This window comes from Hypomesus nipponensis, chromosome 15, assembly GCF_054491055.1.
Source record: "Hypomesus nipponensis isolate SF chromosome 15, ASM5449105v1, whole genome shotgun sequence".
NCBI classification, from domain to species: domain Eukaryota; kingdom Metazoa; phylum Chordata; class Actinopteri; order Osmeriformes; family Osmeridae; genus Hypomesus; species Hypomesus nipponensis.
In genome coordinates, this window is record NC_140375.1 from 4,612,266 (window position 1) to 4,632,500 (window position 20,235).

The window sequence follows — 20,235 nt, forward strand, 5'->3', positions numbered from 1 at the left end:
GTCTGCTGTCCCTTTTTCGGCTTGTTAATATTCGCAACTTCAAGCAGCTGTCATTTTGGTCAGCAGGTGGCGCTCATTAGTTATTTCTTCAACTCTCACAGTGGACTGCAGAGTAGTGTGAAGTTCAAGTGCTGATCTGCACCTAAGGACAAGCAGAAAACCCAGTTAATTCATTTTAAAATATAAGCATCATGTCTATACAGTAAATAGACAGCGCACATATTGTTAATCATTTGGGCACCTAGATGAAACCTGCTTTCTATGGGACAACATAGTATGTAGAAAAGTGTGAGAACAAAGAGTGTTGAGTCCTCGTTTTTTGTATATCACTAAAATCACACACTTGCATCCTTGAGACAGTGTTTGAATCAGGCTACAGACATTCCTAACCCACCGTTACAATGTGTTCCTGCATTGTCTGATAACTGAGAAATCTGTCTGAGTGATAGGGAACACACTTTCTCACTGAGACATATGCCGACACACACAGCCTTTTTTCTAATTTAGTTTGACAAAAAAACATTATTCATATTCTGTGAACATATTCTTGGGTATTGCTATTTTGATGTGAGGTACATGTAAGTTTGAGGTCTAAATGAAGTAATATTTATATTTGAGTGGAAAGTTGGAAGGATACACACAATTACATTACTGACACAATTACAACAACACCATATCTACATAAAAGATTTAGGATTAACATGGAAGACACCTTGATGACTTAACATCTTTTTGAAAGGTTCAAAAACCCCAAGTAATCCAGATGACTGTTGCTCATAGTTCTCATACAGCGCATGTACAAAGCACAAACGCACACACACACACACACACACACACACACCTTTTGACAAAAAACGACACTACCCATTGCATGTACCTCACCATTCCTATCTAGTTTCATGGCATTGTTGAAAATCCCATGTGTCCCATATAAATCTCTCCCTCCTTTCCAAATCCCATCATATCAGTCCCCCACCCCCAGGCCCCCTCTCTAATCTCCACCAGGGGTTAATGTGTCCGATAGAGACAGATAAAGGTGTGGGCTGGTCAGTAAAGAGGTGAGCAAAGGCAGGGGAGAGCCAGACTCTACGGTAACGATGTGAGGATTGAGCCGTGAGGGGCCTAGCCTGTCCAGATGTATGCAGCTGTCCTAGCGCTGACAGGCCTAACCCTGCTACCGAGAACCGTCCGCACCAAAGTGAGGGTGGGTATGTGTGTGTGTGGTGTGTGTGTGTGGTGTGTGTGTGTGGTGTGTGTGGTGTGTGTGGTGTGTGTGCGTGTGGTGTATGTGGTGTGTGTGTGTGGTGTGTGTGGTGTGTGTGTGTGTGGTGTGTGTGTGTGTGGTGTGTGTGTGCGTGTGGTGTGTGTGTGTGTGGTGTGTGTGCGCGTGGTGTGCGTGTGGTGTGTGCGCGTGTAGTGTGTGCGCGTGTGGTGTGTGCGCGTGTGGTGTGTGTGCGCGTGGTGTGTGCGCGTGTGGTGTGTGCGCGTGTGGTGTGTGCGCGTGTGGTGTGTGTGCGCGTGGTGTGTGCGCGTGTGGTGTGTGTGCGCGTGGTGTGTGCGCGTGTGGTGTATGTGCGTTTTGTGGAGGCATTATTCATATTATTTCTACCATTCCCGCTGTTTTCTTTTCTTCTTCTTCTCTTTGTTCGGGCCAGAGAGTAAGATTCAAACAGGAAGCTTGATGACAGTCTTGATTACTCAGAATCCCAGACTGCACACAGACACACCCCTCATGTGCGCGCACACACTCACACACACAAACACACACACACACGTCTACTTAAGAAGTCAAGTCAATTCATTCCCATTCAGTCAACTGCAGGAAATGTATTGCAATGGCTAAAAAGTAAAAACGCATTAAAGGTGCCATTTTTGTTTGTCCTTGAATCTGAATTTCCTCCCTCCTCCTGGACTGAAATGGAACTGACCCCCATCCCGAAATACTGTGCTCAGATCCACATGGACAGAGCCCCACGTTCTCACACAGACTCTCTGACAGTCAATGGGTTGAGTGTAAGAGTGTGTGTCAGCGTGACTGGGAGCAGCAGGAAGCAGTGAGCTGAAACCTGAGTTTGGTGCTCTCATGGGGGGGTGGGCGTAGGGGGGTGGTGGTGGTGGTGGGGGTGCAGGGGGTATATAGTCTTTATGATCTGGAGGGTGGTGTGGGGGGGGGCAGGGAGCAACTCAGTGCATGTTTATTTGGCTTTCTGTGAGGCGGGATGAGGAGAACAGGTTCAGGCCAGGGTGAAACGGAAAGGTGTGTGAGAAGAGAGAGAGAGAGAGAGAGAGAGAGAGAGAGAGAGAGAGAGAAAGAGAGAGAAAGAGAGAGAGGGAGAGGGAGGGAGAGGGAGAGAGAAAGAGAGAGAGAGAGAGAGGGAGAGAGAGAGAGAGAGAGAGAGAGAGGTAAGAAGATAGAGGGAGAGAGGGAAGGAGATAGGCAGACATCGATAAGACACACATCTTTTATCGCTTTTTTCTCATCAATGAAGCTCCAGCATTTTCCCAACCTTTGCCAAATTACTTTGATAGATTCAAAGTGGGATGTTTCACACTAATTAATTACATTATTCGATTAATTTTCAAAATCCAGAGCAAATAAATTGTATATATTGTGTATGGTTGGTTTGGAAAAGATAAGGAATCGTTTCTTTTAATGTAGATACTGTTGGTAAAATGGTAAAAGAAGGTGAAAGGGTTTATAATGTCAGTGTGTCAGTGTGTCAGTGTGTTGGTGTGTTGGTGTGTGAGAGAGAGAGAAACAGGGGAGGGAGGGGAGGCACTGTGGCCTAGACCTCAAGGCCAGCAAGTCGTCCTATCCTCCTCTTCTCCGTCCTCCTCTCCTCCTCTACTCCTCTCTTCCTCTCCTCCTCTGCTCCAGTCTTTGAACAAAGAATGGCAGAGTGAATTGAGATAAGAGGACAGAGGAGACAGAGATGAGATAGGAACCAGGGAGCGAGGGAGAGAGAGAGAGAGAGAGAGAGAGAGAGAGAGAGAGGGAGGGAGGGAGGGAGGGAGGGAGGGAGGGAGGGAGGAAGGAAGGAGGGAGGGAGGGAGGGAGGGAGGGAGGGAGGGAGGGAGGGAGGGAGGGAGGGAGGGAGGGAGGGAGGGAGGGAGGGAGGGAGGGAGGGAGGGAGGGAGGGAGGGAGGGAGGGAGGGAGGGAGGGAGGGAGGGAGAAGAGGGCACAGTGACATAGCACTGGGTTTTTCCACAACTGTAATCTGTTATCTTTTTTTGTGGCTGTTTATAATGAACCTGTGAAGTTCTTGGATCCATTACCGGAATTATAGACAGAAAGAACGAGAAAGAGTGGTGAGGGAAAAGGATAGACTGAGAGAGAATGATGAAAAGGGAGAGGTAGTAAGAGTAGTAAGTTGCTGACCCTTCCCAACCTGCCATTCCCATTCAAGCTGGCCACATCCCCTCCCTGCACCTCAATGTGTTCAGGTAACAGAAGATACCCGACACACAAACTCACACACACAAACAAACACAAGCTGTCACTTTTCAACTCCACGCATCCATACCACATAGAACTGCATCCAAATGACCGCCTCGTCCAGCACACCTCCAGCGTTAGGAGTGTTTGTCTCCAGCTATAGCCAGGCTTGGTCTACATGCAACAGGAGAGGCCCTGGCCACCGTATCCTGATCACCTTGTTATTTCATGCTGTTTTCATCATTCAGAGCTGAGGTGGTGTGCGTGTGTGTGTGTGTGGGGGGGGTGGTGGCTTTGGTGAAGGAGCGTGGCACTGATAAAGAGGCTAATACCCTGGCTCTGGGGGGGTCATAGGTCAAGCTGGACTAACTCGGGGGCAGGGTGGTAAGAGCACAGAGGGTAGCTGGTGAAAGGATTGGGCTCGGTGAGAAGAGCATGTGTGTATTTGTGTGTGTGTAGCTGGTGGTGAAAGTGTGTGGATGACGTGTCAAGGAGACAGGTACAAATGGAGGGATGAAAAGAGAGACAGAGAAGGAGGAGGTTCAAAAGGGGCTGTGTCCCACAGGAACAGGAAACCCAGCGGGATTGGGGTGCTTACCCGCCCCAGCAATCTCCGGTACAACCCCCGCCCCCCACCACCACCACCACCACACACACACACACACACATACACACACCCTAGCACTAAATTGGCCTGTCGATTGAGCCGGGGGTTAATTTTAGCCTCGCTCTCTGTGAGGACCGTGCATCCTGGGTTCTGAATCGGAAGAGACGGAAGAGAAGGTGATTAATCGCTGTCACCCGGCTGGCACGCCAGTGCTGGGAGCGAGGGACACGCTACGGGGCAGGACGAGGAATGTTGTGGAGACGAGCTAACACGCGAGATCCAAACATCTCTTGTTGTTGTTGTTGTTGTTAGGAGTGTGTGTGTGTGTGTGTGTTCATGTGTTTGTGCTTGTAACTGTTTTTGGACCCCGTTGAAGGTCTGCAAAAACCAGACCGGTTTTGTGTCTCCAGACAGATCGACAAAGACTTGAGCTACTCTCCTACTGATCCTCTTCACCTCCCTCCTCAAACTTTTTCTTTCTGTCTGTTTCTCTCCTGCTGGTAAGAAAGTAAGAAATACGTTCATTTGCTCCAATGTATTACTTGTCCGTGGGGGTGTGTGACATATTGAACACTAGAGGGTGCCAGGCTTTCTTTTTGAAGCTTACTAAACGTGTTATCTCAGATATCTAGAGCTGTTAATGAGGGTGGCCCTGTCTACCACCTGGTCCCCCCCAAGTCAGGGCCCCTCCTAGTGTTCTGTGGACCACCTACCGTACCGGGAAGAGTTCACCCAGGGGAGCAGGGTTAGAGTCACCGCTGTCTCACTGTCAGGCTCTCTACAATGAGCTCCTCACAGCTACGGTGGACGTCTGGTTTTGTGTCCTGTCTGCGTGTGATGGTTCGAGGACAGCAGGAGCCAGCTTTTGTATGTTTGCACTTAGCTGCAGCGTAGCTTTGCTTAACTTCTGTCAGGGTGTTTCATCTTAATTAGAGACAAATAGGGAATATGTTTGGACATATCTGTCATCACCAATCACTTTCAACCGAGCTGTGTTGTAACCAATCGGCATAATTATTCCCTGTCTAGATTGTGATTACTGATTTAACACCTGTTTGATCGGGTACTGTTATGGCTTCTGAGGAATGGTCATGGTAGTAAGCTCTGTGTTTATGTGTGTGTGTGTGTGTGTGTGTGTGCATCCACTAAATAGTGTGTGTGTGTGATTGGTATCCCTTTGTGTGTGGTTATGTGTGTGTGGGTATTTAAGTGTGTGTGTGACTGAATGCCTGCTCTGCATGTGTGACGTGTGTGACCTTATCTCCTCACATACTTTTGTCTTCTTTATTAGCGTATTGTGTTTGTTGGCATCATTATTATTCTAGTTATCTATTTTGTCCAATAACTCGAGATCTCCTAGGTAAAACGTTTTTTAATTTGGCATATTGATATAACAGGATGTCACTAACACACACACACCAATAATTGCCCACATTTGGCCTTAGGGGGCACCACAGGCCACACCCAAATGTCCCATTTTCAAAGTGATGGCATTTCCACCCTATCTGTCCAATTCTTCTGAAACTTGGTATGCATGCCTCAATTCTCATGGGGAAGAAAAAGACCCTTAAGGTCCGCCATGATGGATTTTGCCGTATGTATTCATACACATAGAGAGAATTTATGTCTTTCCATTTGTCGTTTAGAGAAAATGAATACAATACAAAATGGCTGTAAAGGGTCTATTCATGTAAATGTACACATTCCTTAATATCTATATGTCAATAAATCTAATCATTTTGACTGGCTTCAAAATGACATCCCATTAATATTTCACCTTGTTTTATCGATAGATTACTGAATTACAGCTGTTTGAACTTGAACCAAATCTGACAATGCTTTCCACTGGAGAAACTGCTTTTTTTAAATACAACTGAACATGACAAATGACAGCATTGTGAATAGTTAACTTGGATAAGATGTTGTGTTGGTAGATGAAGGGTCAAAGATAAAGCTCCATTCAGAGCCAAACATTTTCGGAAACTATATCTGGACAAAATGTCAGCCTCTGGAAACTGCCCATTCCTTAGTTTCCTCCATCACGAGGTTTCTGATCTTCTGGACAATCCTTCAGTACTCAAACATATCAATGATTTATCTGTAGTGTTTATTTGAGCTCGTCATAACACTGATTATACGTGTAGCGAGACTGTGTAAGCCACTGCAAAGCAAGCCAGGTACACCACAGTAGCTAGCTGCCTGTAGTCTATCTGTGTAGTCATAAGTTCAATGTTGTACTCTGAGTGGATTATTACACATACAGAGCCAGTGTCATTGTGTTTTGTAGATAAGACCATGCTACATCTAGCCAACGTGTTGGATTTCTTACATCATGTGTGTGAAAGTTGTGTTTGTATAGATATTGTGAGACTGCATTGGACACTGTATAAAGTTCCACTCATGTTAGCCACTGACTGCACACAAGCATTGAAAACATGACCGTGTCTTTTACGTTTCCTTTGACAGCAGTTAAGTCTAACCCTCTAATATTTTACAATATTTGGACATTTTGAGGAGGAATCCACCATTACTGCTTGCAGCTATCTTGAACACTTGTGTTCGTCTGTGTCTGTGCATGTGTGCCCTGAGTTTCTCTCCTGCCCCGGCCAGTGTGCAGGACCAGCTTGACAGGAGATGCCACCTCTCGCACGAGGCAACATGAAGAGGAGCAGGAGGAATTTTGGGGAGGAAGAGGAGGAGGCTTTTGATGTAGGTGACGGACATCTTCCCCTGTGTTTGGCGTGAGATCTGTTGCAGCAAGTCAGCGTGGGTGGGGTTGAGATGACCACCAAGCGGGGTCGGGTTCTGATCACGTGAATCTTCGGTCATGTGACCTGGTCGGGGCCAGCCAATGGCTGTACTGCCTTGGCCTCTTCATGCGGTGGGAAAACATTCCGACAGCTGGACTGGAATGTTTCAGAAACATCTGCGACGTCCACGCCTGTGAGAATCTCCCCACCCGCTGTTTTCAAACACAATCTTGAAACAACAATGTTTGCATATTAAAAAGCATGCAGTTTATCACAAAAAGACATGATATTCATGAAAAGGTCAGGTAGTGTCATATTCCTAGATGCACGTGAATGGGTGTGTGTGTGTTCAGATGAGTTTGTGGGAGCTTTCTGTAGCCTTTGACACATTGTTAATTTGAAGCATGTTTGAAGTATGATGCAACATCAGCTGCTCTTACTTAGCTATGAGCAGATTTCCTCATGAAACATCATGAGACGTCCCCTCCTGGTCTCAGATTACCACAGAAATAAGGACAGAGAGACAGAGAGACAGAGAGAGAGAGAGAGAGAGAGAGAGAGAGAGAGAGAGAGACAGAGACAGAGACAGAGACAGAGACAGAGACAGAGACAGAGACAGAGACAGAGACAGAGACAGAGACAGAGACAGAGACAGAGAGATTGTAAAGGGGTTTATGTAGAATGAGCAAAGTGTATATAACAACATTTTATGTTTGTGGGGAAACATTTGTTTTTAAATGTAATGTAACCATGGATTTTTTGGGTAAGAATTTGACAAACTGGCAAAGCCACTGCTTGTGTGGTATATCCAAAAGCATTCATGAAAAATGCGATTGTTGCTGTTTTGTAAATTTGTTGCATGATGGAACATTTTCTGGGCTTTTGAGTACTGGGAGTCACTACTTTGTACAGAGGCTTTAATTTGCATTGGCATATTTGGGGTCACAATAACATATTCAAAAATGTGTCTGAAACCAGGATGAATTGGACAGGATGGACTCTTGTGAGAGTGAGGGAAGTCACAGAACATGCATTACCCAGTCCAGTCTTGATGTATTTATACTCTCACATGGGCAATTTAGCAAGAAAGCAAAGTCAGATAGGGGTTGAATCATCTTGGTTCACTGACTAAACAGAAAGACGTTTTCTTCTCATCCAGCAGCCATGTTCTCAGCATACACATCCTGGATGGGAAGGGTGTTACTTCGAGGGTGTTACGACTAAACATATTCAAATGTATTTGAATGTCCCTTTTTACGAGCAGGCCACTTCCTGTTGGTATTTTTCTATATTTTCCTCGTCCCATTTCTTCCTCCACTTCCCCTCGTTCATTCACTTCGTCTACTCTGTCAGTCATATCTCCAGTTATCCCCCCAGTTTCAGAGCAATGTCCTCTCCAGTACTAAGCAGGCGGGGAGTGAAGCCCTACTGGCGGAATGCCAGGTCAACGACGTGAATCCAACTGGGATCGGTTGGAATTTTTGCATGACCAGCGCAACAACTCCCGATCGTCAGATACGATAACCAAAAAAAAGGCGCCTCGCTTGGCCCTCACTGTCTGAACAGTTTGATCTGATGTCATTGAGCCGAATCGCTCCAGTGGTTTGGCCAGGCAGAAGGAACATGTGACTACCTGAGGGATGTGCACTTATCTTGTATTAGATTTGAACCATTGTCCATTTCTTCATAAATTTGACGCTCGCTGTTTCGGTGTGTTTTCCAGTCCGGGTGGTACTGAGCTGGTGGTTTCACGTTACCATCAAAGCTCAAAGCTTGTGTCAAATGTATTGTTTCTCATGAAACCATGGTATCTCTTTTGAAGTTGGAGCCAATGTGAAAATAGCTTTCCGCTGATGTGATTAGAGTTTGCATCACCTGTAACCCATGACCTGGTTCACATACGCTCTTCTCACAACCTCATCTTTCCACCCTCAGCTTGTGGCCGGCTCCTCCAACTCTACCCTCCAGGTCGCAACGATAAAAGCCACCGCTGTAGAAACAGGAAGTAGCACACATGCAAGGTTTGTTTTACATGGGGCCTAATGGAGGCCCGCTAATGTATGCAAGCTTCCCTGTTTGCCAGGCGGCTAGCACGAGCGCCTCCACGCACACGCGTGCGCGCCATCACGCTGCGATAGCATCGCTCCACCCGCACACGCGTGACCAGGGTGAGGGGCTAGGTGGCAAGGGGGGGGGCGGCGATGGCGTTGGCGGGCGGCGCCCGGAGGCGGGCAAGGTGGGCACAATGGCAGGATGTTGCGGTGTTGTTCTACCCCAGTGTGGAATGGAGCGAGGACAGCGAGGGGGGGCTGGTGCTGCCGGTCAGAGTTGACACATGTGACGTGACCGATGACTGATGGCTGGGACTGTAGTAGTCATGTTAACACGGACGCAGTGTGTGGGGGGAGTGTCCACACAGCATGAAGGGTAACACGGGGGTGTATGTTTTTGCCACAGTGATTGTGGCAGGGGTGTTAACAAGGTATGTGTCGTATGAATGTGGATATTAATGGTGTTTACGCCAACACCAGTGAACACAAATACCTTTGAACCATTTTTTTGGCAACTACTGTAGGGAATTACAGCAGTAGACTGTCGTCACATACTCTGTTCATGTTTATACTTCATTTTTTTAATGAAATATCCGTCTTCACAAGTGTTTGTAGCCATAACATGTGGAAAGACCTCTCAGTGCATGAAGCACATGTGAACGTACATTGTTATCAATACAGCATAACTTTTAAGAGGAAGTTCTAGACCTTTTTGCATTTGGGATTTTCTTCTAAGATGAATAGTGACATGTATATGATAGGATAGCACAACATCAATAAGAATGTAAGTCAAGTGCAGGTCAGAGTGTGGAATGCCACAGCCAATCAGGCGCCTGAACTTCAGGCTCATGGCCAATCAGGTCACAATGCTGAAAATCCCCAGGAGACCATTGAACTCAATATAGAGGACATTTTTGAGGAGGTCATGAACTTTTCACTCCAGGAGATCTAGCCTGCTCTTGCTCCCTCTTTTGCTCTCTTTTTCTCTCCCTCCCTCTCCATATCTCCCCCTTTCTCTTTTCTTTCACTCTCCCTCTCTCTCCCTCTCACCCCTCCTCATCCCTTTCTCTTTCTCTGGGAAAGGAACTCAAAGTATGAATTTCTGCGGATGCTGTTTGGTTAGACAGAGTCATATAACATGGCTATGGCGTGTTCACATGTGCCAGAGCGTCAGGGCAGCGACGGCTATTTACACTAAAGAACCGTGTGCGGCCGGCACTGCGGCTCCCAGCATTCCCTGGTTACATTAAGTGAAATCGAATCGCCCATCCTCTCACTGCTCAACCTCTTCTCTCCAGTGCTCCTCCTCCCCCCCCCTCCCCATCCCTACTCATTCGAATGTATCGCATCTCCATCTCTCTCTCTCCCTCCCTCCCTTACTCTCTCTCTTTCCCTCCCTCGCTCTCTCTTTCTCCCTCCCTCGCTCTCTCTCTCTCCATCTCTGTCTTCCTCGCTCTCTCTCTCTCTCCCTCTCTCTCTCTCTCCTTCCCTCCACACGTCTTTTCTCCATCTTCCACCCTCAAGCGGATATGAGTAATGTTATCACCCTCAACACTGCCTGCACAGCCCAGACCCATGAAACAAAAAAACCCTGAGCACATGGGGAGAGAAGTTTCCAAACAGAGGAAGTCTTTCAGTGCCATTTAGGCACCATCCCATCTGTCCGTGGTAAAGCCCCGCCCCCTCACCCTCAGCACCCCTGAAAGTTACCCCCGCGTAATAATCACATCTGTTTAGAGTGAAGCAGGCCTGTACCCCCTATTTATACCTCCTCTTTACCTTCTCACCCCTGCCTTTCGTCTCACCTCGAGGGCACACACACAGACACAGTAGGCGCACGCACACACACAGGGACACACACGGACTCACGCGCACGCGCCCACTCAGCATCTCTGTCCTTCAGACGCACACAAACACACGCAGACGCACATGTATGCGCGGCCGGCGTGTTTTGCTGTGTCTGCTCCTCCCATCTCCCTCCTGGAGGGTCAGCCTGATGAGAATTGGCCAATTATGAAGCTCTTTCCCCTGCTGCTGTAATCTGTTGATGATTCCAGCTCTTTTGTTTACACCCCCAGTGATTCCCATGATCTACTGAATTAGTGAGGCCTTGGCCTTGGCTGCTGTTGAAGGCAGCTCAGCCCCTGCCAAACTTCAGACGCACACACATACACACACATACACACACACATACACACACACGTACACACACGCACACATACATACACACACACGCACACACAAACATACACACACATACACGCACGCACACACCCATACACGCCCGCACACACACACTGGTTTACACACACACATATAGCTAGCATGACTAATATTGTACCTTTTGGCAAGCTTAATCGGGGTTCAAAGGTCATTGCAGTGTAAATAAACATGGAAGCGAGCGATTGGCTCAACAGTGTCTCCATACACGACTTCAGTCTTGTTTCATTGATTTCTTTCAGGGCTGCACTTCCTGTTCAATAGCAGCTGACTGGAGGCCAACCAGAAATGTAATTTCATAGTCCAGTTCAAGAGGTAACGATCAACAATAATTTGAGGTATTTCCTGGAATCCAACTTCCTTAGTCACTTATTTAACTTCTTATCTTGATAACACCCTTTAATGATAGTTATGAAGGCTTTCAAAAAAATGACTTTCTATGCTAGAGGGTCTTCCGAAGTGCTGTTTGTTTCTCACATGTCCTAAATAATATAAGTCTGTCTTCGTCCTTCTCTGATCAGTGCCTAGTGCTGAGGTGAAACGGAGCACCACTGTTGACCTTGCGAGATTCCTCCCCTTGTCCTCTCTTCTCCGTGGGCCTGTACATTCAGCCTGCTCCAAAGGCAGGTATAGTGTTTCTCTCTCTGAGACTTACACTATGCCTGACCCCACCAGCCCCATAGAAAACATGTTAGCTAATGGGGCGGGCAGCAGGGGCCAAGGCAGAACGTTTGATCAGGAAATCCTGCGCTCGCTCTACCGGGATGGAAATTTGATTAGTAACCTTGGTGACGAAGGAGATGGGATCCACACGGCTTTGGTTCCATCGGATGTGACAGCGAGTGTTTTTCCCTGCGTCTCCAGTGCGGTGGGATCACACGGGGCTCGGACACGGGGCATTAGATAATGCGGGCCTAATTGAATGCATCGGCGAGAGATAGAGGACAGTAAACGTAGCCGCTTCTGATAGCAGCCTGTGATAACTGCACCATCTACTTGATTTAATTGTTTCAGCCTCATGCAACATCTCCGTGCCTTAGACCTTAGAAAAAGGAAAAAAGAACAATGGTTGAGTAAACAATATTTCTTTGAATGTCTAAGTATTTTTTTAAGTGTGTACATTTCTGTAGTTAGTTTAGGAAGAAGGTCAAGGTGACAAGTTGTACTGGAAAAGTCAGTCATGTTGAAAAATGAAAGTAGATTCCAGTAGTCTGTAATCACAAACCATAACAAACATGTCAAACCTATTTAGCAAGCAGTGGCAGGTCACCAGAAGTGTATATTGTTCCTCCATAACGTTTCATATCCACATGTCTCTCAGTTTTGTTTAAATTAAGTTTAAATTAATTTCAATATAAAGCATGTGGTTTTGCCGAGGCCACAGCAAATTGCAAATATTACTGAAATGAAAGATTTTAACCTAACGCCATGAAATATGGGCAATCAGGCCTAGGTGAGCCAGTCCTCTCCAGTCACAATGTGTTAGTTAGAGAGGTTGATAAAGAGAGGTTGATAATGAGCAGCTTTGACTTTTGTATTCATCCATTTGTCTGTATCTGTGTCTGTATGACTGTCTGTATCTATTGGGTTCTACCTATATGTGAACAAATCCTATTTGGAACGTATGAAGTCCTGTCGGCCCAACTTAAGTCCCCTGTCCTCCCCCTTCCCCCGTCCTCCTCCCCCCAGTTGTACTGACTCTGAAGCTCGTGTTAGGGAGTGTCAGAAAGAACAATGAAAATGTGACCAAAAAAAGAGAAAGGAGTCGATCATTTCCCAGACATCTGCGAAAAATGTAACCTTTCCGCCGCTCTCATGATGTCACTGTGCCGCTGTGTTCAGGGGGGATTGCGCTAAAACGCTTGTGACAGAGCCAAGGTAAACCATTCCAAATGGAGCCAAGGCGCGGGGAAATAGAGGGACGCAAGCAACAAAAGGAGAGTTAGATATGGATCGTTGGGTCTGCCGCACAGGTCGCAGCTTGAGCCAATTATTGGTGTCATCTTGATCCAATTTAATCAATCCGGGGGTGGGGGGGGGGGGGGGGGGGGGGTTGCAAGCAGAAGGGGGACGGGTGCAAACGTTGGTCAAATATCCTGAACTGACTGAAGACTGCTGACCCCCAACTACTTACTAACGTCCAAACTCACTTGGAGATGACGGGATTTTATTTTGCCTAACTGGTTTTACATTGGTAAATCAGCTACACTTATAATAAAATATCTGCAAAAACGGTGTCACTCTCAAAATGTTTCAAGTTTTTTTATAGTGTTTTAGGCCTACAGTGGTCCATGATAAATAAATAAAAAGCTTTCTTTATCCGCATGCATCTTAATCTGCATAGTGTCAGGGCTCAAACACCGACACATACATATGACTCGCACAGGATAACTCAGATATTTCGTTCTCAAAAAATAATAATTGACTAAAGTTATTATTACTATACTAAGTCAGGTCGTGTTCTCTATTAGCCTAAAACGTCGTGATGACATGCTCCTTGTTTTCATTGATAATATTTATATTATTGCGGGTAATGCATCTTGGAACAACGGGTAGATTAGTCACTAAGATTCAGTTACACTTCAATTTTAAAGAAAAGAGTGGGATATGGTTTTTAAGGAACCAAAACTTGGATATCTTGCAAGCTTCTGAGTGGGTTCAGGTTGGTGATTTTGTTGTTAATACCTCAAACACTACTAATAACAACAACATTAATTCACAAAAGGCCTACATCCACATGCCTACATCTTAAACGTTGATAATATCCTAACAGTAAACTCAAAAGGGTCAAATTATTATGAAACATAAAATGTTCTGCGTCCTGCTCAAGTGGCGTCGGCTAGACTTAAATACCTAACACCAAATCAACACGCTGGTCCTTTATCTATATGGACGTAATGTCTTCATCAGTTTTATCATAGTTGCTCAATCACTTCAAACAGTTGTTAAAGGCATTAAAATGAGACCTAACACCTTCCTGTTCGACGAAGCCTGCCTGTTCCCCCTCAACATGGTATTACTGAGCGCATTCCAGTTCTCCGAATTAAAAATGGCTTCCACACATTGTTGACCTTGGCTCGGCTTTCCTCCTTCGTTATTATTATTAGGTTATTAACACAAACCGCTGAAAGTATCTTTTAAAAGTCTAAAACAAATTTGATTAAGTCTCTTTACTTGCCCCGACGCAGACATAGCCTACCTATTGCCTCGCAACTCCTGTCTGCTCCGCATTACCTATAAGACACTGAGCTGAGTGAAACTGTTTCGGTCTGAAAGCCTATATCTCCATTCGCAACTCTGAGCAGGAGGGGGGCCGTGTGCATGTGTGTGTGTGAGAGGGGGGGGGGGGGTCTAGGTTTGCAGCACATTACCGCTTTATTGAATTAATTACGATAAGGATCATAACTTAAAACGTGGGGGTGAGTCGCGGGGCGCTTTTCGCAGCGCCGATGGCTCGGAGCAATTTCTCCCCCCAAACGATGGTGAAGGACGTTATTAGATATGTCAGGCCTGAACTCTGTGGCACAGTAACAAGGTCCATAAGGTGATGAAGAAGGCTGGGCGCAGCGGTGATCCCAATACCTCGGCAACACGGGGGGAAATTTGTTACTACATACTGAACAAATAACGAAAGAGAGAAAGAGGGAGAGGGAGATAGAAAGAGAGAAAGAGAGAGGGAGGCGCACAGGGGCAGCGTTTCCATGGCTCCCCCACTCCAAAGGGCTTTAAGGATTTGAGGAGAGAGAGGGAGAGAGAGAGAGAAGGAGAGCGGGAGCGAGGTAGAGATAGGTAAAGAGAGAGAGGTAGAGAGAGAGAGAGGTAGAGAGAGAGAGAGAGAGAGAGAGAAGGGTAAGAGAGAGAGAGAGAGAGAGAGAGAGAGAGAGAGAGAGAGAGAACTTCCTGAGCTTGCTCCATATACAGTTACAGCAGTTGAAATGAACTGTGTCATTCTATTATGATGCAATTCGGCATCAGTAAAGGACCCTCACCCCATTTGACTCTCTGATGGTGTATAACAAGGTTTAAAACCCCACTAGCCCTGTCAGGGGAGCAGGTCAGCATATTGTTTGGGGGGGGGGGGGGGGGGGGGGGTGGATGCACACATGTGCTCGCCCTCAGAGGACCCTGACCCCACCTCCCTATCCAGACCCCTCCCCCCTCCCTCTGCTCCACTTCAAAGGATTCCTCAAGCAACGAGTCAGTTTCCCGACCGTTGCAATGTTGAACGCATTTACTGGACATTAGCCCGGAAAACACTTTTGTCATTTGTTATCGAAACAACAAGCGCATTGATATGCATGAGGGTATGTTAATATTTTCTGAGGACAAAGGGAGGGGGGGGGGGCGGGGGGTAGGTATGTTTTGGGGGTTGGGGGGTTCTGGCTAGAGCTAGCCTCAGGGCAACCACAAGACTGTCCGTTTTTCATTAACATTGCTGTTGGTCCAGCATCCCTCCCCTGGGTGTCACGCTGCTGCTGATGTTTAGGAGAAGTTTTTATTTCTTTGTTAGCCCACAAACATTACAGCACTATTGAAAGGCCTCCCAGTCTCGTTATTAGACCTTTAAGACCTCACGTGTGCGTGTGTGAGAGAGAGAGAATTTAAGAGAGTGCGAGGGTGAGGGACAGAGAAAAACTGAGAAGGCATCTACGACAATGTGCCTGTGTGTATTAGAGAGGGAGAATGTGCAGAACACTATATGTGGTTGGTTGTGCTTTAAGTGTGTGCAGATGTATCACAATATTTTCACTGTAAGGGAGAATCTTTCAGCGACAATAACCTGCAGCTGAATCAGCCTGCTGCCCCGCCACGCTAGCCCCTTTCATATGAACGCTGAGTATCCCGGGAATGTGTCCGGGGTGCTCGCTCTCGGTTCATTTTCTTATATCGAACCACCACGCTTACAGCTTTTAGGACCTTGCACTATCCACGCAGGCAATCAGGCACAAACACACACACACACTCAGAATCACATTTTGTTTAACCACTATCCACAGCACGCACATTTCCCCTCTCTCCCTTTCTGTCCCTCTCTCTCCCTCTCTCTCTCTCTCTCTCTCTCTCTCTCTCTCTCTCTCTCTCTCTCTCTCTCTCTCTCTCTCTCTCTCTCTTTGCTGCACCTTTTCTCTTTCTTTCAAATACATATTGACAAACTAATACACACACATTATAAACCACACAAACACACATATTTGATGTTTGAGTGACAAGTGTGTGTTTTTGCAGTTTTGAGTGAAGAGACTGTGTAATTGGGTATTTGTGTGGAGACTGTGGATACTGGGTAGTTAAAGTAAGTGTGGAGACTGTGTTATTGGGGCATGTATAAGTAAAAGCTGGATAGGCTTGAAATATCTCTTTAAAAAAACAACAGTTAGGAGATAAGATGCAATCACAGAGTTGTGCAGGTAGCTATTGTTTGGGGAATTGAGAATCTCAGGGGAAAGCAAACACACGTCTCTTCCAGACCCATGACCATGACACCTTCCTCACAGGTGTGGCCAGTGCTCTGCTAACACCACAGAGGCTCACTCCAGACATGATCTGACCTGACCTGTTCCAAGTCAGGGGTTTGGAACAGGTAGCTGTAGAGGATGCTTCTGGTCATGAAGTACAATCGTACGTATTTTTGTTTAATCATGTTTGATCATGCTACTCGGGCGATGTTATTTCCTGGGTTTCATGATTATGTGTTTCTTATGGGTTAAAACACATTTTATACTGTTGTTGCTATTCTTTCCAATAATCCTATCCCACTCTTATCTTGGCTAATGGGAATCACAAGACGAGATGAGTGGTAGCTACTGACCACCCTGCTGATGGTATAGCCCAGATGGATCAATTTCTCACCAACATGAGATGGAACATACCAAGTGTGCAGGGCAGGTACAAAATAGTAGGCCTGGAAGATGAAGCTCGGATGAGCAAGGTGAGAAGTGGGGGAGGAGAGAAAAGGGCTCCTAATGGGGAAGCTGGGGCCTTGAAAAAACAGAGGCTTGTAGGCAGACAGGCTTGCAGTAGGGGTGTTTTTTTTTGGGGGGGGGAGAGAGGGCAGGGGCTTGGGGGAGGTGTCTGAAAGACAGGATGGTTAGGGTTCAGAGAAGGGGCCGTCAGAGGGCTTGTAATTGTGTTACTGTAATGCTGTTAGGCGTAAGGTGTGGAGAGCAATTTCTGAGCGCTGGAGCAGTCTAGGTGTAAAATGACGTAATCACCAACCCCCTTTCTCTCTTTCAACTCCCTGCATCCCTTCATCTTACCCTCCTCCTTATCCACTATATTCTATTTCCAGAATGAGTAACTCATTGAAACAAGCGATAGTCAATTTACTGGCAGTTACAGAACTCATAGCAAATATATTTTCAAGTCTATCTAGCTCTGTGATATCTCTCCATCTCTGGCTGTACACTAGAATTCCATCTATAGCTAAGCTCTATGTCTCTCTCTTACTCTTTATATTCACTTTTATGTGGCGTCTGCCTATCTTTACGCGTGTATGTTTGACCTTGTCAGTCCGGATTTAAGTCACAACTCACTCAATCATTACTCTCTATTTCTCTTTCTCCCTCTCTTCTCTTGTTCTCTTCTGTTCTCTTCTCTTCTCTCTCTCTGTCTCTCTCTCTCTCTCTCTCTCTCTCTCTCTCTCTCTCTCTCTCTCTCTCTCTCTCTCTCTCTCTCTCTCTCTCTGTCTCTGTCTCTCTCTCTCTCTTTCTCTCTCTCTCTCTCTCTCTCTCTCTCTCTCTCTCTCTCTCTCTCTCTCTCTCTCTCTCTCTCTCTCTCTCTCTCCTTCTTACTTCCACTCCGTAGGCCTTGTATCTGCTCTATTTTCCACCATGTTTTGCTCGCTTCTCGTCCAGTATTTGTTGTGCTACGGTATGATTATTGTTTCTGATTGAGATAGGAGCATAGAGAAGCTTCCTTTTATTTATTATTTGTTTTGTTTTGTCTCTCTCTCCCTCTCCCTCTCTCTCTCTCTCTCTCTCTCTCTCTCTCTCTCTCTCTCTCTCTCTCTCTCTCTCTCTCTCTCTCTCTCTCTCTCTCTCTCTCTCTCTCTCTCTCATAGCCAAGTTTACACGAGGCTTCAAACAAACATTTGCTACTCTTAACATAAACACCAGCACTTCACTGTCCCAAATATTTATCTTTCACCTCTTCTCCTCCCTCTTTCGTTCTCTCTAGTCTAGTCAAAGTGCCACGCGCCTAGCATTCACCTTAAGATGGATATCACACACTTGGTGTATCAATAATTTGGGTTAAAGGGGTATGACATAAGGGCCCCCTAGCCCCATGGGCAAGATGCAAGATGTGTGTGTGTCTGTGTGTGTTTTAAAACCCATACATGAGACTTGTTTACAGAGAAAGTTCAATTGTAGATGTAAACAGAGAAGGTACAAAGCGAGTGTGTGTGTCTGAATAAGTATGTTTTCATAACGGTTTCCATAATAACAATACAATAGCTATCATCAGCTGAGGTATAACACACACACACACACACACACATTGCACACACACACCTACACTGAAAATATGTTAGTTTAAGTAAACAAGCCTATATCTTGGTTTCAAAGTATCATATAATGACACATGCGTAGATATACAAACAAAAACAGTTTATCTCTGAAATAGTATCTCTCACATGGCTCCCAACTCCATACTCAAGCAGACATGTGCGATTCCTAAAAGCAAACAAACACGCACACACACGTGTGCACACATGCACACATCCACACACACACACATTGTCATTACTCTCATGTGGTCATTGTGTTTGTGTGTTTATTTAGCGGGACTACACCTTACTGCATTTGTTTTGTCCTCGGGCCACACTCTTCCTGTACGTGTGTGTGTGTGTGTCTGGGTGTGTGTGTGTCTGTGTGTGTGTGTGTCTGGGTGTGTGTGTGTCTGTGTGTCTGTGTGTGTGTGTGTGTCTGGGTGTGTGTGGGTGGGTGTGCTTTGCCCTGCATGTCTGGGTGTGCTAGCTTCAAGCAGCTGTGTAGCTCAGCAATTAAGCTTGACAATGCTAAAGCTGGGCGTCACTTCACACCCCATGCCAGGCCCAGCGGCTGGAGCTCAGCCACAGTTACATTCCAGCCTGCCAGCATTGACACCTGCTACTGCTACACTGCTTAATAAAGACACAACACTACTGCAGGGCCTTTGCCCTCACTTCTGCCCCCACCCCACCGCATCCCACAGGCTCATCTGGTCAGTGGCTCTTGGCTAAGATATGAAGGCCTCATGACATATTATGAAACTTTATGACACTTTGGGATACTTTATGATACTTTGGGACACTTGAAGACATATTATGACATCTCCTAGTTTAGCTGTGTGACTGTTTCTGTTATCCACTGTAAGGGACTGAGCAATGAGATATACGGACCAGTGTACCAGCACTGAGAATTAGGTTTAGGATTTTTGACAGCATTATGAAGCTACTACTGTCGGACGTCATTGCTCAATGACATCAGCCAGCTTGATGGCTCGAGTTGCTACCATGGTGACAAAGTACTGATATCACTGGTAGGTCATGGAATTGAATGTAGATACATATGCAGCCCTTGCCATGGTTTATGAAAGCCCACTGGACCTGAGGAATCAATGGAGAGTCTCCATGGAGCTAAATGTTAACACCATGGCAACATTTTGAGGCGGGTTCTGTGCTAGTCAGGGACCCCCGCTCCCTCCCCTCCCTCCCACACACACACACACACCCACACACACCCACACACACACACGCACTACCCTACCACCCCACACCTCCTTGGTATTTTGGAGCCTCTCACGAATACCAGCATGCACTGTGCTGTCCTGCCAGTGAACCCCATCCTATTCCACTACCCCCCTCCAAACACACACACACACACACAGCCCTTATCGCCAGCATCGTCTCACAGAGGAGCAAACTTCCTGCACGACACACACACACACACACACAGAGACAGACACACACACATTCATATTCTATACCAGCACTGTCTTTAACTCTGCGCAGACACACACTTGCACTCACTGAACCTGCATTATCTTCCTTACTTACACAGAATACACATTTTAACACACCCACACACCTTGAGCTTTTGAAGCGACTCACACACACACACATATTCTAAGATATGTGATGGTGTGTGTTCTGTCTGAGATCTGAGCGATGCCTATCTTGACCCTACAGGATG